The following is a 27,177-nucleotide window of genomic DNA, read 5'->3' as shown; positions in this document are numbered from 1 at the left end:
GCTGATGATGCTCTATTGTTTCTTGGGGAAATGGACAAATCCCTAACCTCCCTTATGTCATTCATATACACCTTTGGCTCTTTTTCGGGCTATGTTATTTACTCTGGGAAAATCTGTGATGTTTCCCCTAGATCAGGGGGTCTCCAAACTTCAAACAAATGGCCAGTTTTTTTCCCCTTAAGACTTTAGGAGGGTTGAATTGTGGCCAGCGGAGACAGCAAATGTCCCGGGCCCAGAATCGGTGACAATAAATATGGCCTCAAGGTTGGTCTCAGGAGGAGTAGTGCCCCTATTATTAGGAGGAATAGTATCCCATCATTGGTATCAGTGGGAGAAATAGTGCTCCCTTGTTGGCGTCTGTGTGAGGAATAATGCCCCAAGGGCCGGATAAAGGCTAGTAAAGGGCCACATCTAGCCCTCGGGCCGCAATTTGGAGACCCCTGCCCTTGATGATAGGAAATAGGGGCACACCAAATAAATTCTACAAACTTTGGGAGCTATGTCTAGTGGTGCCTAGACTGGCTCCATTTGCACTGGTTTCTCTCAGAATACTGCAAAGTTGATGATTCGGCGGGCTCGTGATGAATGAATAGGATTTATATTGTTGGCTATTCTCTCAAAAGTCAACCAGTCAGCTATATGGAAACACGTTGCTTAAAGCGGGATTCCACCAGCAATTATTATTTTTTTTAAAGTCAGCAGCTACTAACAGTGTAGCTGCTGACATTTACTAAGGACACTTACCTTGTCCTACGTGCCCGCGCTGATGGCCCCCCCCGATGCCGATCCCACGATCGATGCAGGTCCCACGCCGCCATTCACACTAGGGGAAACAGGCAGTGAAGCCTTACGGCTTCACTGCCCATTTCCTACTACGCCTGTGTGAGTCTCGTGCCGGCTTGTGAATGGGCGGCTGCTCTCTGAGAACACACACAGTTCCCAGAAAGCAGCGCGCCCCATTCACTAGGAGAAGAAGAAGAAGAAAACATTCCGCGGTGCCGAAGAGGCAGATTACGGACTTCCGCATAGCAACAGGTATTTCGGGTGAGTATAATTTTTTTTTTTTTTTCACTTTTATTTTATTTTATTTTTTTAATACTTTTGGCCAAATGTTGTTTTCCTGGGTGGAACTCCGCTTTAATACAATCATAATATGGTTGCTCAAACGTGAGGATTATGGAGGGTCATTCTGAGTCATGTGTTGGGAGGTGGTTGAGCATTTTGGAGACCGGCAGGCCGTGGGGAGACAGACATGATGCTAAACAACAAGTGACGTTTTTGCACCTTGAATGAATGACCAGAATAGTTTTGGATGTGCTAATAAGACTATGCTACTGTAGGTAATTGAATCAAAAAAAGGGGGTTTGGGAATAGAAAACGGGAAGAAGAAAAAGCTAAGGCGCAAATAAGAAGAAAAAAGGAAAAAAGAAGAAAGAGGGGAAGAAAGAAAGGACACAAAGGCATAGCACTCACATGGGCCGCATCTGTTTATATAGTAAGGGGGAAACAATAACTAAGGAAGATATTGATGGTCAGACTTTCAGGCCAAGGAAGTATAGTTTAAAAAATAAAGTTTAATAACATATTAAATTAATACATGATAGTACATAATGATTATTAATGACAACAATTGACCACTGTATGCACAATCCTCAGAAGTCGCCAACGCACGTTTCGCCGTGGGGCTTCTTCAGGACGAATAACGAGGAATTTTTAAGTAACAGAGAGATGGATAGTTATATCACAGATGGTCCTTTAATGGATACATCCATAGGGCACAAATAGCAAGTTGTATCGCCAGACCATTCAAGAGCCTGTCCACAAATTTTCAAAAAAAGGGGGAGATCTTGTAGGGACAATAAGGTCAACATACAAGTCGCCCGCTTGAATCAGGTGTCACAGGAAAAAATTGCACCTCCAAAATGCTATAATACGTGGTCCGGGGCCCACTGGGACAACAGATAACTCTTAGACAGCAGTCCTAGAGACTAAATCACACACCATGGGTCCTCAATAGAGCGGTCCCTAAGCTCAGCAACAGTTTTGTAAGCTTATTCTCAGATGTCATAGAGCTGAAGAGGATAACGTCTGTGTCCCAGGGTGTACATGAAAGTAACACAAGTGAGGACCCATTGTGTGTGATTTAGTCTCTAGGACTGCTGTCTAAGAGTTATCTGTTGTCCCAGTGGGCCCCGGACCACGTATTATAGCATTTTGGACGTGCAATTTTTTCCTGTGACACCTGATTCAAGCGGGCGACTTGTATGTTGACCTTATTGTCCCTACAAGATCTCCCCCTTTTTTTGAAAATTTGTGGACAGGCTCTTGAATGGTCTGGCGATACAACTTGCTATTTGTGCCCTATGGATGTATCCATTGAAGGACCATCTGTGATATAACTAATCATCTCTCTGTTACTTAAAAATTCCTCGTTATTCGTCCTGAAGAAGCCCCACGGCGAAACGTGCGTTGGCGACTTCTGAGGATTGTGCATACAGTGGTCAATTGTTGTAATTAATAATCATTATGTAATATCATGTATTAATTTAATATGTTATTAAACTTTATTTTTTAAACTATATTTCCTTGGCCTGAAAGTCTGACCATCAATATCTTCCTTAGTTATTGTTTCCCCCTTACTATGCTACTGTAGGGTTGAATATTTGCATTTATACATATTGTAACCGCATGTGACATAAGTGTATTTCACAGTGTAATTTTTTTGAAATGGCTTTTCCTATTTATTTTCTTATTTTATGTTTGGTTGTGTGTATGCAAATAAAAAAATCACAATAAAAACTGTTGTTTTAAAAAAAAAACACAAATCCTCATTCTGACAGAGGCGAGACAGATCTGCTGTTATCGGGAACACAGTTAGAAACACACATGAGGGAACACATTTAACCCCTTGATCTCCCCTAGTGTTAACCCATTCCCTATCAGCGACATTTACACAGTAATCAGTCAATTTTTTTTATAGCACTTATCGCTGTATAAATGTCAATGGTCCCAAAAAAGTGTCCGATCTGTCTGCCGCAATGTCACAGTCCCGCTAAAAATCGCAGATCGTTGCTATTAGGGTTGTCCCGATACCACTTTTTTTGGACCGAGTACAAGTACGATACTTTTTTTCATGTACTCGCCGATACCGAATACCGATACTTTTTTTTTAATGTCATGTTATAAAGCAGGGATATGCAATTAGCGGACCTCCAGCTGTTGCAAAACTACAAGTCCCATCATGCTTCTGCCTCTGAGTGTTATGCTTGTGGCTGTCAGAGTCTTGCTATGCCTCATGGGATTTGTAGTTCTGCAACATCTGGAGGTCCGCTAATTGCATATCCCCGTTATAAAGTATAGTAAAATTGTACAGGATAAACCAACATTGATAAATCCACCACAATCGACTTGCAAGTAGAGAGAAGCAGCTACTGTCAATCATTGTGGTGGTGTTAAAAAAGTTCTTTCTTCTAATAGGCTGAACCTGAGGCTGGACATGTCGGCATGCTATACATTGGCATGTTGTGAATATCTGTAAAATGGTGCTGCTTCATACAGACCTTGAAAAAAAGGGTGGTTGTTGTCACCCTATTACAGGAAGTTGTGCTGGAAGTTGTAGAGGTCACTGTAGTAGCTGTGCCCGCAGATATGGTACATACATATGTACACTTTATTGCCTAAAACCGCCAATTGTAACACTATTACGCCCGATCTCCGTCCCCGCCCCTCTAGGTCCGCCGCTCTCCGTCCCCTCCCCTCTCTCCGCCCACCACAGCTCTCTCAGCCCGATATCCGTCCCCGCCCCTCTGTCCGCCCGCTCTCCGTCCCCGCCCCTCTCTCCGCCCACCACAGCTCTCTCAGCCGGCTCTCCATCCCCACTCCTCTGTCCGCCCGCTCTCCGTCCCCGCCCCTCTCTCCGTCCTCTCTATGCCCACCACAGCTCTCTCAGCCCACTCTCCGTTCCCCCGCCCCTCTTTCTGCTCGGTCACCGCCCAGCTCTCTGCCCACTCTCCGATAAAAAGTATCGGACTGGGCATCGGGAGCATTTGTGCGAGTACAAGTACTCGCACAAATGCTAGGTATCGGTACCGATACTAGTATCGGTACCGGGACAACCCTAGTCGCTATTTAAAAAAAAAAAAAATGCCTATAAATACAACACCTATTTTGTAGACGCTATAACTTCTGCGCAAACCAATCAATATACTCTTATTGCAAAAAAACAAACATTTTTTTTACCAAAACAATGTAGAATAATATATATCGGCGTAAACTGATGAAGAAATATTTTTTATAGCAAAAACTAAATGTTTAAAAAAAATATTCAAAATTTTTGTTTATAGCGCAAAAAATAAAAAACGCAGAGGTGATCAAACGCCACCAAAAGAAAGCTCTATTTGTGGGGAAAAGGGACACCTATTTTGTTTGGGTACAGCGTCGCACGACTGCGCAATTGTCAGAGGCGCAGTGCCATATCGCAAAAAATTACCTCGTCATTAACAGGGAAAATCCTCCGGGCCTGAAGTGGTTAGACAATTTTTTTTTTAAAAGGGACAGTCCAAAAAGACAGACATAGGACATGTATTGTCATTATGTAGGTTAAAAATGGTATCTGGGGTCCACTAGTAAGCCATACTGTGTCAATTTAATGGTTGGGTGTAAATATCCCCATCACATTTTTATCAGAACATTTTAAATCCTAGATGTTTGAAAAGCTGTTGATGATAAGTTCTCTTTAGATTTTACTAAATCATTACATACTATTCCTCCTATTAGCCTTGTAAGCAAGTTGAGAGTGCAAATTTTAGGATAAAGAACTGACAAGTGGCAGTGACTCAGGGGATAAAGGATATTTATCAGTGGTATTATGTGCCAACTTTTGCAGTAAAACTGCAAATAATTCTAACTTCAAGGTTATGCACTTTGGTAATTAATGGTAATACAATTGCAGCCTATACATTTAAATGCAAGTTTAAAAGCAGCACTCAGTCCAAAATGGCCGCTGCACAGCACATAACAATCTTGGAATGTTTAAAAGACAGATCATGACATGCACGTGCTGTGATAGTATTACCTCTGCATTAATCACTTGTAGGGCCACACCTAGAGCAATAAATTTTCCGGCACCACATCCAAAATAAAGCACATATATGTTTTGTAGAAGGTTTAATGCTTGGTAACTAAAGTAATAAAAGGAATGGAACAACCAGTTTATGGGAAATGCTCACTTTGGGGGGAAATTTTTTTTTGGACAATCCATAGATGATTCGATTTTCTTAACTGCAACCATGGAAAGAAAACCGATTGATTCCCCGATCAAAGCAGTTACTGATGATAGTCTTTTTTCCATCAGAACACAATTTTTACTGCTAGCAGCTGTAGCTGCAGGCAGTAGTCGCATTCTGGTTGTACTGAATTTGATTGATGGCTGCTGAACTGGCTGAGAATCGATCCATGTATGGCCAGCTTTAGAGGCCATTTAACATTTTTAAATGTATCCAAGGCAAATTAATTATAAGATGGGAGCAACTAGAACCAGGTATAAGATGTTTGGAAGTGTCAGATGCCAACAGCTGCGATTGTAGCTTTTTAACAAAGCAAATCTTTGTTTGACACTTACTGGAAATGTAAGTATTACGTGCCCACTTGTACAGTGTGTTTGAATTTATTTACTGTAGCTTTAGAAATTACACTGAGTTGTGGGAGTATGAGAAAGCACCACAAAAAATATAGTATTTAAAGTATAGCTGTATGTTTGCTAGCTGCTGCCTATAATTTTGTATAATCTTCCAATAATTATGCCTACTTTAATGATTATACATTGATTTCCTGAGAAACCTTAATTGGTGAAATAGCGTTACATTCAGATTTAACCTGGCACTCGTTTGTAAGTTTATTCTTGGCACCCTAAATGTCTGGAAGCATGTCCTGCCAACATACGAGACTACATCAACAAGGGGAGTAACATTAATAATAGGTAGGTATGACTAGACTGCAGTTTAAAAGCCAATAGCCACACATTACCAAACTGTGGGGAAATCCCTTGCATTTGACATTATTTATGACACTGCGTAGGTTTACGGTTTGTTTTGGCCTTTTTGGGAAATGCTGTGCTTTTAGGAAGACCAGGTGATGTCAATCTCAAAGGTTTTAAATGCCCAGACTCATCTGACCTTGCCCCAACAATCAGCACCATGGGTTCTTCTAAGCAGTTGTCTATAAAACTGAAACTGAAAATAGTTGACGCTCACAAAGCTGGAGAAGGCTATAAGAAGATAGCAAAGCGTTTTCAGATGTCAATATCCTCTGTTCGGAATGTAATTAAGAAATGGCAGTCATCAGGAACAGTGGAAGTTAAAGCAAGAACTGGAAGACCAAGAAAAATATCAGACAGAACAGCTCGCAGGATTGTGAGAAAAGCAATTCAAAACCCACGTTTGACTGCACGATCCCTCCAGAAAGATCTGGCAGACACTGGAGTTGTGGTACACTATTCCACTATAAAGAGATACTTGTACAAATATGGTCTTCATGGAAGAGTCATCATAAGAAAACCTCTGCTACGTCCTCACTGCAAAAATCAGCGTTTGAACTTTGCAAATGAACATATATCAAGCCTAATGCATTTTGGAAACAAGTTCTGTGGACCGATGAGGTTAAAATATAACTTTTTGGCCGGAATGAGCAAAGGTACGCTTGGAGAAGAAAGGGCACAGAATTTAATGAAAAGAACCTCTGTCCAACTGTTAAGCATGGGGGTGGATCGATCATGCTTTGGGGTTGTATTGCAGCCAGTGGCACAGGGAACATTTCACGAGTAGAAGGAAAAATGGATTCAATAAAATTTCAGCAAATTTTGGATGGTAACTTGATGCCATCTGTGAAAAAGCTGAAGTTAAAGAGAGGATGGCTTCTACAAATGGATAATGATCCTAAACACACCTCAAAATCCACGGGGGATTACATCAAGAGGTGTAAACTGAAGGTTTTGCCATGGCCTTCACAATCTCCTGACCTCAACATAATTGAAAATCTATGTATAGACCTTAAAAGAGCAGTGCGTGACAGACAGCCCAGAGATCTCAAAGAACTGGAAGACTTTTGGAAGGAAGAATGGGCAAAGATACCTCAAACAAGAATTTAAAGACTCTTGGCTGGCTACAAAAAGCGTTTACAAGCTGTGATACTTGCCAAAGGGGGCAGTACAAGATATTAACTCTGCAGGGTGCCCAAACTTTTGCAGACAGCATTTTTTTGTTTTCTGTAATTTTGAAAGTGTAAATGATGGAAATAAAATCTAACTTTTTTTGACATATAAGAATGTCTAATCTGATGCCTTTTGGAGATTTTTCCATCTTTCCTTGGCTTCGTTATGCACATTAATACAAATTTTTACCTGGGGTGTCCAAACTTTCGATCCCCACTGTAATTGTTAAACGTGATTTTCATTTCACTGTTTGTAAGAAAAAATAAAGTTCTAGGGACCTGAGGGGTTAAGGGTAGAAACATTTTGTTTAGTCACTCCTTGAAGCCAAGCCCTTGAAGTGGGAAATATTGCCTTCTATGGGTGAAACTATGATGACTTCAGTTCCCAAATCTGGAAATAATATATTTATCCTATACTGTATCTCTTTTAAACTGAAGTGTTAAAAAATTATTTTCTAACCAAGGTCATACTTTCACTTTCACTCGTTTTGCAACATACTGACTTCATGTTAGAGAAGAGTGCTCATACCAATATTAAGTGGTTGTACTTAAAAGAGTTGGAAAGGCAGAAGGTTTTTGCATTCTATGCATAAGGCCCCTTTCACATGTGTGGACCGTATGTCCGCTTTTTCATCCATCCGTTTGCGGATGAAAAAGGGACATACATTGGTCCCTATGTGCTTGCGGGTGTCAGCGGATAAACATCCGCTGACACCCGTAATCACCCGCCTCTGCAAAGATCCTATTTTGCGGACGGAAGAAAACCCTATTTTTTTCTTCCGTCTGCGGATCGGATGAACAGGGACACACGGTCCGTGTTTATCCGATCCCCCATAGGGGAGAGCGGAGAAAAGACAGGGCGGTCCCTGCACAGTGTGCTGGGACCGCCCTGTCAGCCACCGGCTCAGCGGGGATCGACGGAGCGATCCCTGCTGAGCTTACGGACACATGGAGGTGGATCATTACTGATCCGCCCCGTGTGAAAGGTTTTTTGAGGGACTACACCGTGTCCCGCCTGCTTTGCAGTTTTGGTTATGGTCACAAAAGCCTTCAAGTGTTTGGGGTTGAGGGCCAGGAGGGTTTTTAATTGTTTTTGGGCGGTTACTTTTGTTCTATTTTTTTTTCTTCGTTTTTTCTGGCCTAGCTGGCTGCATTTATATCCAGTCAACGTCTACAAGAGAATTGTTACTCTCTATCCTAGATATGCTGATTATGCCACCCCCTACCATACTGGGGTTATGGATCTTTATACTGTGGTCGCCTTTATCATTTTACAGGGATTATCCTCCACTAATATTGTACACAAATTGGTTAGGAAAGAATCCAAGAGAAATTGTTGTGGCTTACATCAACCATCCAGGAGGCACAGAGGTTAAGTCGCACAAAATGAAGCTTGGGCAGAACTGCACGTTTTGGTCCTGTCTGCAGTCTACATATCGGGTGTGTAAAATTGTCAGGCAGACCTTCTCAGTTGTCTGTGTCTGTATTTTGGGAGAATGGGGGGTTGTTCCATGCCTTTTGCCCTTTTGCCACAAGTGAGGGACGCTGGATGTGGATTCTCTGTCCTCCAAATTCAACAAAAAAATGCACAGCTTTGTCTCCAGGTCCAGGGATCATAAGGCATTTACAGTGGATGCCCTGGTGATGCCACAGGATCAACTAAACCTGATATATTCTTTTTTTGCTACAGCCCCCTCCTCCTCTGCAGGATAGGGATGGAGGGCATTTGCACCGAATTGGCCCAGGAAGCATATGTGGTATTTCTCCGCTTCCTGCTATGCTTTCCAAGAGGCCTGTTCCAAAGGCCAGTGTTCTATCCTACTTCACTGTTGCTGGCTTTAACAGCCTTTAACAAACTTAATATGTTGAAACCATGGTCCTTAGAGGCGAGGGCCTTTTGGTCTTGGTCAATCCTACTCTCTTAAAGGCTAGGAAATAAACTTTCTCCATCACTGTTTTTGGTACAAAACATTTGATGAACATTTACAACGAGTAGAGTATTACTGAAATTATCCATATTAATGTAAATACACCAGGCGTGTAAATCTGTAACTGACAGTCAACAAGAAAAGCATAGGGCACTGAATCCGAGTTATAAAGTGGCCTTGAGTTCTTAGGGGGAGAGCTTTGCCTGGCAGCCCCAAGTCGTATTTAGAGTTTTTTCTGTACTTGGGCAAGTTGTCCGATTAACAAGCATCCTCTGACGTCAATTATGGCAGAGCTCATTTGTTATGCTTCCTCCTTTTTATAGTTATGGATGGTTCCAGAAAGGACAGACTCCACTATTTCTTGGGGGATTTGTTAGACGTTGGTTCGACCGTATGCTAGTAAAGGTCGGAACCTTCTTTTTCCCGTTACGTCTCACTGTACCTGAGCCATTTTTATAATCATCATGCCTCAGTTTCTCAAGTTTGTAAATCAACTTCCTGGTGATCTGTTCATACCTTTTGCCAGGTTCTACAAGGTTGACATTACAGCAACTGCAGATGCTAGCTTTGGTCACAAGATTTTGAAGGAGGTGGTTGGAGCATCCAAGGGTTACGGTTCATGTTTTTTCCACAAAAAAAATTATTGAAAATTTTTCACAAATAGTACCATAAAACATATAACCAAGGTGAACTTTTTTCTGTCGGAAAAATAGAGAACCTGCTCTCAATCTTTTGTTGGCGGAAATTCCAACAGCAAAAGTCTGATGGAGCATACACACAGTCTGAATTTTCGACCAAAAGCTCATATCGGACTTTTCTTGTCGGAATTTCTGATTGTGTGTACGCAGCATAACTCCCTGGTGGGGTGGTGTGTGGAATGGGATAAGTGACAGTGCTGGCGGGGAGTTCTGATCAGCAACTTAGGTGCACTTGATAAAGGTCATCTGCTGATCTGAGAACTGTAGTGGGGACTTTTAATGGCAACTATAATCACAGGTAGTGTTACTCACTGTGTCTCCGGCTTCACTGTGTTTCCGACTTTTTTGGTGTCTCATAGATGTGGCACCTATGTCGAAATCAGGGAATAGGGTCTCCTCCAGCCCCTCCCACTTCAGATTCCTCACCAGACCTCTAGTCTCTGCCCCCCAGCCATGCCGTGAACTGAATGGGTGGCTGTGAAGAGGCTGAGTGGGCGGCTGCGGGCTCCAGGAACAGCCCAGCTGGGTTGCCACAGGCTCCAGGGACAGCTCTGCTGGGTGGTTGAAAAAAGTCTGGGAGGGCGGTGCAAGCTTCAGAAACAGCCCAGGATTTGGTGACCCCTGGCAAATCATCATTTGACCCCCGAGGGGGTCCCGACCCCCAGGTTGAGAACCACTGCCCTAGAGGTTATTAAGAAATAATCATTTATGGAAGATATACTTCCGTGTGTTACAGGCCTATCAGAGTCACGTTGGAATGGGAGCCTTCAAAGAAAGGTACTCAATATGGCTTCTGGATGTACTATAGAGCAAACAGGGATTAGGAATAGCGTCCGTCTACTAGGTTGGCTCGCAACTCCACATCCTTCTTATACAATTTTTTTTTTTTTTTTAATAAAGAAAGGGAATAAAAAAACAAACCAGAGTAGGGGGGGGGGTGTGAGGGGGTGCCTTTAAGGGAAATATGCGGGGAGGGGATGGGATAACCACCAGCTACCCTCCCCAATAGACCCAGAGTGTTGTGAGAGGCATGAAGACCCTTATTGCACCATATGCTTCTTTTTTATACTGTTGTGTTCTGTTTGGGCCCATCCTATATTTAACACTGCTTTGGAATATCTCATCGGTCAAGATCTAATGATCTAGTGTCCTTCAATGACCAGAAGCAAAATAGGATTTTTGCACTCATCGTAAAATCCCTTTCAATGTGTTCATTGAAGGAGATGCACGCTCAAATATAAATAATGGGGGGAACTAATGCGCAAAACCACACTAACTAGAGCAATGAAAACTATAAAAATACTAAAACTAAGCAGCAGCCACAACTATATAGTGTTCACACACTGGTAAGATATTAATAAAAGGGAGGGTAATGGCGCTTGCTAAAAAAAAAGGGCAGAGTAATAAAAATAATAAATATAAAATATATAGTAAAACGTATGTTCAAATCAAAGTCCAAAACTATATCCGACAATCCCTATGAGCCAGAAAAGATGTTTCACTCCTAATCAATTAATGGCCACCATGAATCAACGGGATGATGAGGGGGGTGGAATGAGTGATTTTTGTGAAAAGGTAAATCGATTAGTAGTATAAATAATACAACCAACTGGTAGTGCAAAATCGCACTATAAATAATATTGAAAAATGCACATAAGAATGTTAAATAATGGTGATACAAACAATTATAAAAATATTAATTAATAAAAAATGTGTGTGGAACAACAAGTATCAACCATGATCCACTAACAAAGTCAATATTTTAAAGGTGCAATATTGAATGCAAGTATCAAAACATGCATAATATAATAATGAAAGAAAATGCAATGCGAGTCTCTGTGCACACTCAACACTCCAAAACTAAGTGCAAAAAAAAAGGGTTTGATCAAGTGTTCAAAATAAATCACGACACATTGCTTCAATCAACACTAATTTCCAAGGTGTATATGTGCTCCAATAGAAACAACAGAATGCTTAAATCCACAAAAGTTCCAACTGAGCATACGTGCAGAGAAAGTGCTCCGTTTCCCCAAGCCTCTCACTATCAAGAAGGCTATGATAAGCCTATAAGGATCTCCAATACTGCTGGCTTGCTAGCACAGCAGGTTCCGCTGATGATCGATATCTCCCGGCCAGCTTGTTACCCCACGTCACTTCAATCCCCCAGGTTAATGATTCCCAGGTCCCGGCAATAAAGCTCACAGGGTGGATGGCTCTCAACAAATAAAGGATAGAGGCTCCATAGCGTAAAAACAAATGCACTTACAGTAAAGTTGTAAACTGACAGCACCGTGGGAACTTTTGTGGATTTAAGCATTCTGTTTATATTGGAGCACATATGCACCTTGGAAATTAGTGTTGATTGAAGCACTGTGTCGTGATTTATTTTGAACACTTGATCAAACCCTTTTTTTGCACTTAGTTTTGGAGTGTTGAGTGTGCACAGAGACTCGCATTGCATTTTCTTTCATTATTATATTATGCATGTTTTGATACTTGCATTCAATATTGCACCTTTAAAATATTGACTTTGTTAGTGGATCATGGTTGATACTTGTTGTTCCACACACATTTTTTATTAATTAATATTTTTATAATTGTTTGTATCACCATTATTTAACATTCTTATGTGCATTTTTCAATATTATTTATAGTGTGATTTTGCACTACCAGTTGGTGGTATTTATACTATCACTATCACGCTTTCACAAAAAATCACTCATTCCACCCCCTCATCATCCCGTTGATTGATGGTGGGCATTAATTGATTAGGAGTGAAACATCTTTTCTGGCTCATAGGGATTGTCGGATATAGTTTTGGACTTTGATTTGAACATACGTTTTACTATACATTTTATATTTATTATTTTTATTACTCTGTCCTTTGTTTATTAGCAAGCGCCATTACCCTCCCTTTTATTAGCACCCTCAAATATGTGTCTGTACCATGTGTACCTTTTATCCTGTGTAGTTTTGCTACTAACTGAGCTGGTTGTTGCAGATGAGGTGGGGGTGGGGGTTTGGCCACCAGCAGGGGCCATCCCTGCGTTGTCTTTTTTTTTTTTTTTTTTTTTTTTTTACCTAGTTTTGTAGGTGAGATTCTAAACATTGGAGATATAACCCATCAGTTAAGGTTTAATGAAACAGCCTTCAATGCTTCAGAGAAAAGAGTTTTATGTTGAGCACAAAACTACTTCTTTATTTTTTTTTTATTTTTTTATTTTTTTAAATGGTATATTTTAATACTAATTAAATTGCCCTATATGTGTATGACCTACACCTTGTAATTTGTTTTCAAAATTGTCATATTGGATGTTAGTCGATTTAAAATGTGGGACAGGATTTCCTGCGTTTCTCACACAATGAAAGTATGAAAATGCCAAAACATAAGTCTGGTCACACTTATAATAATCTGTACTAAAAATGTGCATAAAAAGTAGAAGGAAACTTGATGGATTTGAAATAGGCACAGGAAAGGCACTCTGCAATGTGGAGCAGACCTTGGATCAGTTTCCTAGAACACCCAACCTCCTTTGTATGTGTCCGGAAATCCTTTTAAGCATAGTAAATGTTCCTGCAAGGAATACTGTCTATATATAGCCCAGTAGAAAATACTGGTTTAGAAAACTAATCTATACATCACTTCCACTGAATTTCTTTGTGATTCATAAATGACTGAAATCCGCATGAAACAGTTGTTTTCCAAGTATGTGTTAAATTCCCTAGAGGAGAAACATAAAAAGTTTTAATTAAACAGTAGTAGCTACACAACACTTTACTGTTTTTTTTTGTTTTTTTTTTGTAACAGCTGAAAGTAGCAAGCTTAATAAAAGCTGAACTCCGGGCAGATATAAAAGATACAAACTAATGCAGCTCTATATTTTTTAATGCATCCTAAAATTCTGTACCTAAGTACCTGCATTTGACTTGGTATCAGCCTTTAACAGTCCACTGTGCAGCAAAGCTCATATTGGGAGCCCGTTAGTTCTGCAGTAATAATTTGCTAACAAGGATCGTGCCAATATAATGGGAGAGCAGCAGATTAGCATATTTCTATTTTTTTCTTTGTCACTTGTAGGTGTTACAAAACTGCTGTAACTGTAATGCCGCGTACACACACGATCGGAATTTCTGATGAAAAAGGTCAGATGGACTTTTTTCATCGGAAATTCCGATCGTGTGTGGGCCCCATCTGACTGTTTTCTATCGGTGTTTAAAGATAGAAAATGTTTTATTTTTTATGATGGGAAAAAAAAAAACGATAGGAAATTCCTATCGTGTGTGTGTGTGGAACTCCGAGAAAAAACCCACGCATGCTCAGAATCAAGCTGACACATGCTCGGAAGCATTGAACTTCATTTTTCTCGGCTCATCGTAGTGTTTTACGTCACTGCGTTTTGGACGGTCGGAATTTAGTCTGACAGTGTGTATGCAAGACTGATGGAAGTCGGCTTCCTCGGAATTCCGACGGAAAATTCCATCGGAAATTCCGATCGTGTGTACGCGGCATTAGAACACTGCAGGTCTTCTCCTCTGCCACTCAGGGCTGTGCTGTGTTGCAAATCTTTGTAAATCTCAGGAATGAATGGGCAGAAATACAAATCATTTGGCAAGTAAAACTTCTACCTTTCTGCGATCTATTTCATCTTTGTATTTAGAAGTTTACCTGGAATTCAGCTTTAATAGGTTTAAGGCGCAACAGTACACATTAACCCTTGGTGAATACTCAATATGTAATTGGTTTGTTATTCTGTGTTGCAACATTCCATTGTGCTTTTTTAAGCAGTAGTAAATCGTGGCATTAATAAAAAAAAAAATTCCTGCAAGTATGCATTGCATACTAGCACATTATAAAAAACTTACCCTAGAACAATTCCCTCCAGCGGTGTGCTGTCACCGCTGACAGGGCTTCCATCTTCACCCAGTCTTCCTTTCGGGAGGTCGCAGGCTCCAGCAGCTTAAATGGTCATGCCACAATAACGTCACTCCTGTGGTATGCCAGTTTTTCAGAGCGCATGCGCTGGTGACGCCACTGGCTGGCAAAAGTGTGAATTTAGGAGATATTCATTTTACTTGCGGTTAAGCTTTATTATAAGCTTACCTTTAGGTAAAAACAAGTCTGCATTCTTCCTTATTAAAGGTTATTGGTATTGCTGAATAAAGTTAATTCTTTTGATGTCTTTATAGATTATGTACCGCTTTGGGCACTGTTCTCATTGATGTTAATTTTATATTTATAATACAAAAAAACATACATGGCACTGCATATGATGTCACTATACAAATCATTTAAAGAAATTTGTTCTGTCATACCCTTCCCTGGCTTCAGTCAGGGCTGAAGCACACATACTGTAAACTAGAATTTCATATCAGACATCCAGGTAACTTGCATTCTTAAGTGAAGAGTTAAGCATTAGCAGGTCAAAGAGAACTTTTAATGACAAGTGCACCTTAGAGTGAACCTCCAGAGGGAGGTCTGAAATGCCATTAGGGTTTATTTATATCTAGAGCACCATGTCAACCTATGCTCATACTGTGGCTGCTCCTTTCTGCTGCATTCACCTTCTTGTTTACCTAACTATATGATGGTAGCTTAAAGGGGCAATAGGGAGATGTGATGGAGCAGCAAGGGACAGCCTAGCTGTATGCAAATATTCACTTTTGAAAAAGGTAGTCTTAAAATATGACCATGGGAGACTTAATGTCTCCCGGTGATTGTAAAGACTCAATTTTTTTTATAAAACAAAAAAAGATGCTTTCCTGCTCTGTGCAAGTATATTGCCCACAGCAGCCCCTTAACCCCCCCCCCCCTTTCTTTGTTCTCCCGCTGCCATCTTATTTCTGCATGCCTCCTCAGCAGTGTATGTCCATAGACACACAAAGCGTGTCTCAGCCTTGCCCCCCGCTCCCTCCTCACTAGTTTTGACTGACAGCAGCAGGCACCAATGGTTCACACTGCCCCCAGAGTCTCCGTTGAATAAGGAAAGAGAGGAGAAGAGCTGCAGCAGACGGCCACAGCAGTGGATAGATAATGGGCTCGGGTAAGTGTTTATGGGGGATTTTTTACCTTAAAGTGGATGTAAACCCAACTATCATCTTTTTTAAAGTAATGTCATAGTGCTCATCTATAAGGATATACATGCCTCCTGCATGTATCCTTACCTTTCAAATATCTCCCCCTTTATTTGGAGCCCCGTAAAATTGTGAATTTAGTGGGTGGGCCTGATGTACAGCGCTCGGTGGGCGGAGTCATGACATCTCCAGACTCCCTGCCCACCTCTACACTCACACCTGGCCAGAGTGAAAAGTGCACGCACAGGAGAAGGAGAGCGCTCATGGCTGCTGTCCCTGCATGTGTCACTGAAGTGAGGGAGAAGCGGCTGATCTAAAGCCATACATGGAGATCGCTGCTCACGGCTGTCCCTCCGCTGCACCGATCACCTCCGTGTTCTCCACCACCTCCCCTCTCCTTCTCTGTCCCCCCTTCTGTCCTCCTCATCCGCCTGCTGTGTCTTCCTCCTACGCTCGTCCCCCGCAGCCGGCTTTCCTCCTCTGCTCTCCCGCGGCTGAGAGGGGGGGGTGTTAATCTGTCAGGATGGAGAGCGGAGGAAAGGACCGGTATATATGTAATTTACCGGTCCTTTCCTTTTCAGAATGGGACATAGAGAGCATTAGTTACCGAACGCTCTCTCTGTCTTGTGATAACTGAGCAGAGTAACCTGTGCGTTACTCTGCTTCAGTTTATGAATGAAGAGGAGCCCGTCCATTCATCTTCAGTGTGAGAAAGGGAGTGGGGAATCTGTGACCTCACTCTCGTTCTCTGTCTCAAAGGGGAGATGTCAGGGGTCCGTTTAAACCCTGACATCTCACCAAAGCCCCCCAACAGGGCTCATAAAAAATAAAACTGCAATGAATATTAAAACAATTGTAGAAAAAAAGATAAAAAAGAAAAGTACTGACACAATATGATTGAGAAAAAAAAATGAAGAACAATTTAAATTGTAAAAAAAAAAACAATAAAAAAATAACCATTGACACCGTCCACTGCCCTATTGACACCGTCCACTGCCCTATTGACACCGTCCACTGCCCTATTGACACCGTCCACTGCCCTATTGACACCGTCCACTGCCCTATTGACACCGTCCACTGCCCTACTGACACCGTCCACTGCCCTACTGACACCGTCCACTGCCCTACTGACACCGTCCACTGCCCTACTGACACCGTCCACTGCCCTACTGACACCGTCCACTGCCCTACTGACACCGACCATTGCCCCATCTCCCCACCCCCTTTCCCAAAAGCACTGTGAAAAAATATATTTAAAAAATAAAACTCCACCCTCCCTTCAATAGTAAAATTGTAAAAATGAATAAAAAAAAAAAATCCACTGGTCCCAAAAAACCTTTTGAAAATAAATAAATAAATTTGTAAAATAAAAAAATAATCTGACACTGTCCACTAGCCAGACTCCATCCTGCACATACTATCCACCACTGTACACTCTGCATTCCTGTGATTCGCACCGCATTGCTGTTCAGATCACATGCAATGTCTGTGCGATGCGATTTCAGCCATTCGGACCAAACACGCACAGGACCCTTTTTTTGGTCCGCACCAGAATCGCATAGGTGTAAACGCCTATGCGATCCGATTCATGTCCAAACTGACAGTTTGCAGTGCGATATGCGAGCTGAAATGGAGGTGTCATTACCATTGTATGACACTCCCCAGCAGTTTGCATATGGCAGTGTGAACTGCCGTGCAAGTCGGGTGCGATGTGGGAACCCGCAGTGGATTCGCAGGGTTCCCGAATCGCACCAGTGTGAACCAAGCCTCAAAGCATACAGCCTACAAATGTCACCTGACTGCTCCCACCAAGGCTCTGTTCACACTGGTGAGATTTTGGAACCCTGCAAATCCACTGTGGTTTCCCACATCGCACCCGTCTCGCACTGCAGTTTACACTGCCATATGCGAACTGCTGGGGAGTGTCATACAATGGTAATGACTCCCCCATTTCAGCTCGCATATCGCACTGCGAAACTGACAGTTAGGACATGAATTGGATCGCATAGGTGTGAACCCCTATGTGATTCTGGTGTGGACAAAACAAAGGGTCCTGTGCGTGTTTGGTCCAAATGAGATGCAATTTCAGCCATACAGTTTGTATGGCTGAAATCGCATCGCACAGACATCGCATGCGATCTGAACAGCAGTGCGGTGCAAATCACTTGCGATCTCACACAGCGCACTAATGTGAACCAGCCCTAAGTTCATTCAGCCTTACTGGGTGTAAGTATAAAAAGTGAGAAATCCACCCCTCCCCCACATAATACATCCTGCTAATATAAAGAAGTGTTGCATCTGTGATCAGGTGACCTCAGACACACACTGCAATATAACAATAATAAGATCACTCAAGCTTCTACTCTGCCCAGCTCTGACTAAATACATTTCCCCTAATCACTTGTCTATGTATATTCTGATGGCTGTTCACTGCATCATACATTTCCTCATCACACTGAGCTGTGGATTACACCCCATATGATGAGAAACATCTAGTCAAAACACAGTAAATGCAGCCAATCCTGGGAGAGCTGGAGGGGAGGGGAGGGTCATGTGAATTGTGAACTTTTTACACAGGATGTGCATGTCTCCAGGCTAGTGCACTAGTTATGTAAATAACCTGTCACTCGAAGCATGGGGGCAGAACAGACTTCAGTTTTTCTCTGAAGGTCCTTTTATTTCACTGAACAATAAAACGAGGATTGCTCAGAGCTGGATATACTCTGTGTGGCAAGACTGGGCACAGATAATAGGAAATCTTATTCTCTACATTGTGACATAAAAATAAAAAGTCTATAGTATATACTATTACTTTACTATAGAACCACTTTAAGGCATGAGTAAGCACATTAATATGATATGATAGAGATATTAGTTTGGGTTTTAAGATGGGAGCATAGATTTATCTAAAAATAAACCTTGTACTGAAAGACACTAGGGGCAGCCACTGCGGAAAGCTCCTTCTGAACACTAATGGCTGTCATGTTTATACATTGACTTTAATACTGTGTGGCACTGCTCTCGAAGTATTTAGATCAAGACTTCTAACGTCACTCTGATTTGATAAGCTGTTTTCTAGGTCAGTGGAAAGAATTTATTGAAGTGCAAGGTGACTAATATTGCTAGAACAAGGTCATCAATGGCAGCCCCATATTTCTCTCAGTACAGCTTTCCTTTTACACTTGTAGGAATGGTTATAAACACATCCCAGTTTTATCTTTAGCTGCGGTGTCCTTGGGAAAACTGTTGTCCATCCATACAGTGTGTATGGTGACATTTATACTTTAAAGCAATTTGGCTTGAATTGATTTCCCATAGAAGGTTTCCTTTTTCTCTACAAGTGTCCAGTGCAGGGGCTGGGAGGGCTCTGCAATTAATTATTCATACATTGTAAGTGCCTATTAGAAATGCACAAGCATTTTCTAATACTTGTCAGCTTTCCATCCATGTTCTAAATATAAAATGCAGACGACGTCCTTGAGCAGACCCCATGCTGTACTGGACGTTAACCATCTGAATCAGTTTTAATTACCCTCAGGCTTATGGCCATGTGTTATGTGTACTACTGTATATACGCTTATATACTCATAAATTATTGTATGTTTTATGTAGTTTATTTGCAATTTATGATACCCCGAAGCATGATTTAATCATGTTCAAGTCAGTTATGTCTATGGTTAATAGCAGACACCCCTGAGGTGTTTTCATTTATTTTTTAATACAAATGCTAATGTTGAGGAGGTCCGGCCCCCCCACGGCACATTAAAAGTCAGCAGCTACAGATACTGTAGCTGCTGACTTCTCCTATATAGACACTTACGTGTCCAGGGAGATCGATGTCGGCACCCCAGTCGATCTTTGGACTGGCTGTCAGATGCAGCCACCACCATTCCTGATCAGGGAACCCGGCAGTGAAGCCTTCACAGCGGGTTCCCTACTACACATGTGCCAAGTGCTCTGCGCTTTCTAATTAGTCCAGTGGCAGAGGAGGGGGCCAAACTTTGTCTCTGTCTCCTGACAGTGAGCAACGATACCTGTCAAAAAAACATGTCAAATGTGGCACCGGAGGGGGAGAGGAGACGTATATGCAGAAGTTCCACTTTTGAGTGGAACTCCGCTTTAATGTGTAATCTCTGGTTGATGATCTGCCACACACCTCTATCATCTTACCCTACATTCTGTAGCATGCATGTGGCAGGATCCTCTGAAAAAAACATTGAAACGTTAAAGTCATTGGTCAGATGTAACAATTGTCCACCTATTTTATCCAGGTTTATGTATTCTGGTTACAAGTAATAAAATACAAGATATACATAATTATAATAAAAAAAATATATATATAAAATGCTTTGTGGTGTATGGCAGTGCCACTCGTAAATAGCACCCAATGTACTCTACAGTACCAGCCAAACAAAAAACATGTGGCGTAGACTACTTTAAAAATGTTAAGACTCTACCAGTTCATTCAGAATAATTAGGCTGCTTATGCAGCGCACCCTAATGCTTGGTAATGCGTTCAATTAATGAAATGCATAATTTGAATGGGGATTTCATGCCTGTCTTGTTTACAGGAAGCCTGTACTGAGGTAGCTTTAAATGCTGCCACTGCTGACCTGACCGCCTTACTGACAGTGCTAGTTACTTGGCTGTCATGATCGTACGGTGGTTGTAGTACTTTCCAAGTCACTGATCTATAGCATGTTTACAAATTAGGAGGTCTGACTTCACCCTGATTCTCTGGATATACATGTATATCAGCAGTCACAGTTAAGCAATAGCAGATCACAAGTTTCCTAATGCCCTGTACACACGATCAGTTTTTCAGACAGAAATTTCAAGCGTGTTGACGTATAACACGTACGACAAGCCAAGATCAATTAAGTTCAATAGGCAGTTTGGCTCTTCTGCTTGATTCTGAGCATGCACGTTGCTTTTGCACGTCATAATTGCATACAGACAAACGCAATTCGCGACAGGAATTTTTCCTGTCACGAAAATTAAGATCCTGCTCTCAATCTTTTCTTGGCAGGACTTCTGACAGAAAAAGTGTGATGGAGCATACACACGGTCAGAATTCCAGACAAAAAGCTCACATCACACTTTTGTGTAGTGTGAATCTGGACCAAGAGGAGGAGGAATGACGGAGTTAGGCATATATTTGGGAGAGTGTAGCGAGCGGGTTTCGACCAATGTATGAGTTCTAATAAGGAGGTAAGCATTTTTTTCATCTATGTGGTGGAGGAATATATGGCACGTGATGAAGAGTGAAGATTTCTGATTAATTAATTACACAGCCATCAGGGATTGATTTCTCATTTTCCTGGACTCATTTGACTATTTTTGTGTGCACTTTACAATTCTTGTTTATTGCATATTGTTACGCTATACTATTTTCGTGGTATATTAGGATAGCAATCAGAACATTTGAAATAATTGTTCCCTTATGTTTCTATACTAAGAGAAGCATACTTTTAGATGGGTTTTGTTTCAAACTACAGAGCGGCACATATTTGTTAAAAAGCCATCATACTGAGATAGTTACCTAGAGGAAAGTAGTAATATAATATGGGAATAGTCTGCTCCAGATCTAGAGTCTGATCACTTTGTCTCATAACTTGCTTCTGAGCATGCGCGGATTTTTCATGTCGTTAAAGCCCACACACGACCATTTTTTACAACCCGAAAAACGCCAATGTTAAAAACGTTGTTAAAAAATAGAGCATGTTCGGAAAAAAATGTGGACGTTTTTCAGAACCCGAAAAATACTCTGAAGCCCACACACGATCGTTTTTAATGACATAAAAAAAAGTCATTTTTTTACAACCCGAAAAATGATCGTGTGTACGCGGCATTAGGCCAGGTTCACATCTGTAGTGCAAATCAATCAGTCCTCCGTCTGAATAAAAAAAGTGCTGCTTTTAGGAAAATGTGCAGGGAGCCATTTGCTCTTAAAAAATGTGGCGTGATTTCTCACACTTGTAAACTTTATTTATTTCACCTTATCTTGTTTGTTTATTTGTAAAGCATCACATTTAAATAAAAGTACACACAATGTAAACATCCTTTATTTTGTTGTTACCTATATACCATGCTTTGTACTAGAAAAGTAATTTTAGTGTCATCATACATGAAACCAATTAAAGAAAATGTACTTTTTTGTACAGTACTTTTTTTGTACAGTATCACTAGTTAAACTTTCTCTTCAGAATGTATTTGCAAAGCAATGCTGCCAATAGAAATCCTCCTCTGTCCTGAAAAATATATGCCTGTATTACTTTGCTGTCATAAGTAATGACAATGTTTTTTGCTGAATCAGTGGGTGAAATTTTTCTTTTCTATACGGATGTACAGGTGCAAGAGCTTATGTGGCTAAATACTGTTGCTGATAAGTTACATGTCTGCCCATTTTTGTTTCTGTTAAGAAAAACCAAAAACTTCCCTTGGAGTACATACATTGCAAAGTGTGTCCACCTAGTTTTGGAAAACAGGTGTATAAAATTTTAACACTGTCACACGGGCAATCCGATCAGCTCTGTTTTTAGGCAGACCTGATCAGCTCCGTTTTTAGGCAGACCTGATCAGATGGTCCATGTATCTTTATGGACTTGTGTTTTACACCTGCCTACCTCCAATCCGATCTGCTATTAGAATGAATTGGAACGGGATCCTTTTTCTCTGTCTAGGCGGATTGGATTGGAGGGCAGTCGCGTATAAATGATCTGTTTAAACCTAACCACCCATAGAGCAGAGTGGGACCTGTCACCTGCCCATTCTTCTTAGCGGAAGATCAGCGGAAAAATCTCCCACTGCGCAAAGCAGATCTTTCACGTGTGAAAGAGGCCTTCAAGGGGGTTGTAAACAATCGTAGTTTTTCACCTTAATGCGTCCTATGCATTAAGGTGAAAAAACACCTTGCAGTCACCTCCCTCCCGAGCCCCCGTTTTACTTGAGACCCAAATCTCCTTGGGCGCGATCCCGCGTTGCTTTCACGGAGCTCTAGTCGGCTCGTCATTGGATGATTGATAGCAGCGCAGCCATTAGCTCCTATTGCTGTCAATCAAATCAGTGACGTGGTGTGCCGGTGCGGGGCCGAGTCATACACTTGGTGGCTATGGCCGCCGAGTATCACACGGGAGCGCGCCTGCAAGGTAACCCCGTCGGGGGTGAACTTCCCAGAGGGGGTTAGCTCATGCAGGGAGGAGCCGCTAGAGCCGCTGTGGGACCCCAGAAGAAGACCTTCGGGGCCACTCTGTACAAAATGAACTGCACAGGGGAGGCAAGTATGACATGTTTGTTAAAAAAAAAAAAAACGTATATAATCACTTTAACCATTTTGCTGCCAGAGCTGTTTTTGCAATTCGTTTTTTGCACACGTTTAAAAAAAAAATTTAGGCTTGAAAATTACATAAAACCCCCAAAACATTATATATTTTATGAAAGTAGACACCTTCGAGAATGATATAGTGGTGGTTCCAATTTTTTACGTCATACTATTTGTGCAACAAATTGCCCATGCCCGTGAAAAGGCAACAAATTTCCATAGGTGATGCTTTAACTATAAGCTAATAAGAGACTTTTAAAGGGTTACTGAACTATATATATATATATATATATATATATATATATATATATATATATATATATATATATATATATATATATATATATATATATATATAATATAGTGAGGGGTTAGCTCAGTAGCGGGGTGTGTGACCCCTTGGATGGGTTCACCACACACTGAATTTATACAGACTGGCAGTCGAAGACAGTTGAAAACGAAGTTCTTGGTTTATTTTTCCATCTTGCTGGAAAACAATTGCAAACATCAAAACAGCAGAAACAAAATCAAACATAAAATAAACCCTAGCCACTCTGGGCGTCTACCTTCCACATAGGAACCTTCCACACAGGAACCTATCTATGGAGTCTGACTCAGCCTAGCGCTGGGCAGACAGTGCTGGTCATACAGCACAAACAATAGTCTTTTGATTTTTATCACACAGAAAAATCAATGGTCTCCTCACCTCCTCAGGAGACTTTCAGTACGCTGCTCTCCTACTCACAAAGCCTTAGGAATGATGCAGCAATTCAGTGGTAATCATTTGGACTACTTATGGAGGCCTTAATTGCCTCATTCTGAACAGCTGGAGTCTTTCAACGCCCTTAGACCTTGTCTGGCTATTTTTGCAGCCGACCCCCAATAATGATTGGTGTATTGTCTAAAGAAGGCAGAAATGTATGTTCCGTCTGTGACAACACCCACAGATTTACCTGACTTCCTGTCACAATAAATATATATATATATATATATATTATATATATATAATATATATATATATATATATATATTTTAACCACTTCCATACCAGGCGCTTATACACCTTCCTGCCCAAGCCAATTTTCAGCTTTCAGCACTGTCGCAATTTGAATGACAATTGCGCGGTCATACTACACTACCAAACCAATTTTTTATCATTTTGTTTCCACAAATAGAGCTTTCTTTTGGTGGTATTTGATCACCTCTGCGATTTTAATTTTTTGCGCAACAAATAAAAAAAGAGCGAAAATGTTGAAAAAAAACTAAGTTTTTCTTTGTTTCTGTTAATTTATTTTGTAAATAAGTACCTTTTCTTCTTCAATGACGGGCACTGATATGGCTGCACTGATGGACACTGATAAGGCAGCACTGATGGCACTGGTATGCGGCACTGTTGGGCACTCATAGCTGGCACTGTTGGGCACTCATAGCTGGCACTGATGGGTACTTATGGGTGGCACTGAGGTGGCATGGACGGGCATTGATAGGTGGGCACGGATGAGCACTGATAGGTGGCACTGATGGAGACTGGTGGGTGGCATTGCTGGGCATCACATATTGTGTTTGTGCCATGATGGTGTCAGTCAGTGCCCATTTGTGGGCACTGATTGGCTTATGTTATGTATAGTTACCTGGACAGCCACATGTTGGGTGCTTCCCTGGTGGTCCTGGGCGGCATCCTGGTGGTCCAGTGTGGGCATCTGAGGGGGGCTGCGCTGATAAACAATCAGCGCAAACCCCCCCTGTCAGGAGAGCCGCAGATCGGCTCTCCTCTACTCGCGTCTGTCAGATCATCGGCTCTTCCTGTTTACATCGTGATCAGCCGTGATTGGACACGGCTGATCACGTGGTAAAGAGCCTCCGCTGGAGTTTAGTTATTTTATGACTAGTTATTTTATGTATGCTGGCCGTCTTCCAACCCCCTTACTCTACGCCGGTAACAATTTTTGTCCGCCATGTTCCCGTCCTTTTCCACGGTCAGGAACCACTGATCCCGTCTGGCCGGATGTTGTTATTCCGCCAGACCGGATACGGCGTTTCCGCCATCTTTGTTTGTTCTGTACCCTTCCTTTCGTTGGGCGGAAGGCGCTGGTTCCGTCTGGTCGAATGTTGTTACTCCGCCAGACCGGAAGCAGCGTTTCCGCCATCTTGATTTATCCTCTTCCCTTCCTTTTGCTGACCTATAGCTACCAATCCCGTCTGTCCGCCTGACCGGATGTTGCATGGCCGCCATTTTAACTTCTCTCACTCCCTTCATTTCTCCAGTCATATGACGGGATTTGGATTGCACCAGTGTGCTATTGGCCATTTTAACTACTGGCGTGTTTTGCCCTGTTTTTGGTTTATATCTCCTGCTAATGTCCCTTCCTTTCCCTATTAACTCTCTATGTGTTTCATATCTTAACACAATAGGGTCACTTTTATAATATGTTCACTCTATTGAATTTATGAAAATATTTTACAATACTTTTAAAATTTTTAAAAATATATATATAATAAGAATAAAAATAAAATAAAATATGCACTTTTATGCACCTATATATACACGCACCCAAAATATACGAAAAATCTGCGCATGTATATGAAAAAAAGTGTTTCTTGATAGTTTTGTTTAATTGGGCATCAACTGCTACACAACTAAAAAATGGGAATAATTTAAAATAAAAATAGGGGAAGAAGAAAATAAAAATATAAAAGTAAAATGAAATAAAAATACAAAGTATGGGGAATGAAAAATAAAAAATGAAAAAATACGAAAAAATGTATTATTAATAATCATCTATGAAGCAGTTGACGTCCAATTCTACATTCATCCCGTATGGCTTCATTGTATTTAATTTGAATATCCAGGATGTTTCATTACGGGAGATTTCCCTTTGCATATTTGAATTTCTCCAGTTTTTTTCTATTCTGTCTATGGCGTAGAATCTAAGGAGCATAGGGTCTTTCTGATGTACGTCCCTGAAGTGCCTAGAGACGCTATGGTCTTATCTTATTCAGCTGTGGGTTATTGCAGATAATTGGCCAATATTTCTTTACAATTCCTTAAAATGTTTTATATTGTGTGTTGAATCCCGTTATAAATGGGATTCTTTCCTTTTCTATATTCTCTCTGCTTTTACTCTGTAGTAGGGAGTTTCTATCTCTGTGGCCTATTTTTTCTCTAATTACTTCTAAATTACTTCGTTCATAACCCTATCAATCAGTATTGCCGTTTGTGTGTAGTAGTCTTCCATTGAGTTGCAGTTCCGTTTTATTCTAATGAACTGCCCTTTTGGTATGCCCCTTTTCCATTGCGCATGGTGGCAGCTATTGATCGGTATCTAGCCGTTTGTGTCTGTGTCCTTGAAATATGTTCTTGTATGTAGGTTGCTACCATTCTTGAATATTTCCAAATCCAAGAAATGGATCACATCCTGGTGGACATTTACAGTAAATTTGATGTCATACTGGTTCTCGCCTATGTGTTGAATACATTTCTGCAACTCCTCCCGATTGCCTTTCCAGACAATCAGGATATCATCTATAAATCTCCTGTAAGTTAATATGTGTGGCCAAGATTTCCCAAAAATCTCCTCTGCCTCCCACTTATTTAGAAAAACATTGGCCACACTTGGGGCATATTTGTTCCCCATTCCCACCCCTTTAATTTGTCTGTAATAATTATGGCCACCTTAGAAAAAGTTGTTCCCCATGGCCATCCGTAATCCCTCCAATATGAATTTTTTTATTTGTTTTAATTTAAGATCTGATTGATTCTTCATTGCCCAGGCTGTTGCTGCTAGTGCATCAGCCTGTTTGATGTTGGTATATAATGATTCCACGTCTATTGTGACAAGCAACGTGGAATCATCTACTTCAATTTGTCCAATCTGCTGGATAACATCCCTGCTGTCCTTTAATGAATGCCTGTCCTTTTCCTGCCAAAGGCTGTAGGAAAACGTCAAGGTAT

The 27,177-nt window shown here is 41.2% G+C and overlaps 1 protein-coding gene across 2 annotated transcripts in view; it reads left to right on the top strand.

Annotated features, from left to right (window-relative positions):
- Positions 1-27,177, top strand: part of DGKQ (diacylglycerol kinase theta) — a 224,149-nt gene that overhangs the window by 116,232 nt on the left and 80,740 nt on the right. The window lies entirely within an intron of this gene.

The sequence above is a fragment of the Rana temporaria genome, chromosome 1, assembly GCF_905171775.1.
Source record: "Rana temporaria chromosome 1, aRanTem1.1, whole genome shotgun sequence".
Lineage (NCBI taxonomy): Eukaryota > Metazoa > Chordata > Amphibia > Anura > Ranidae > Rana > Rana temporaria.
This window is presented reverse-complemented; position numbering and strand designations above follow the sequence as displayed.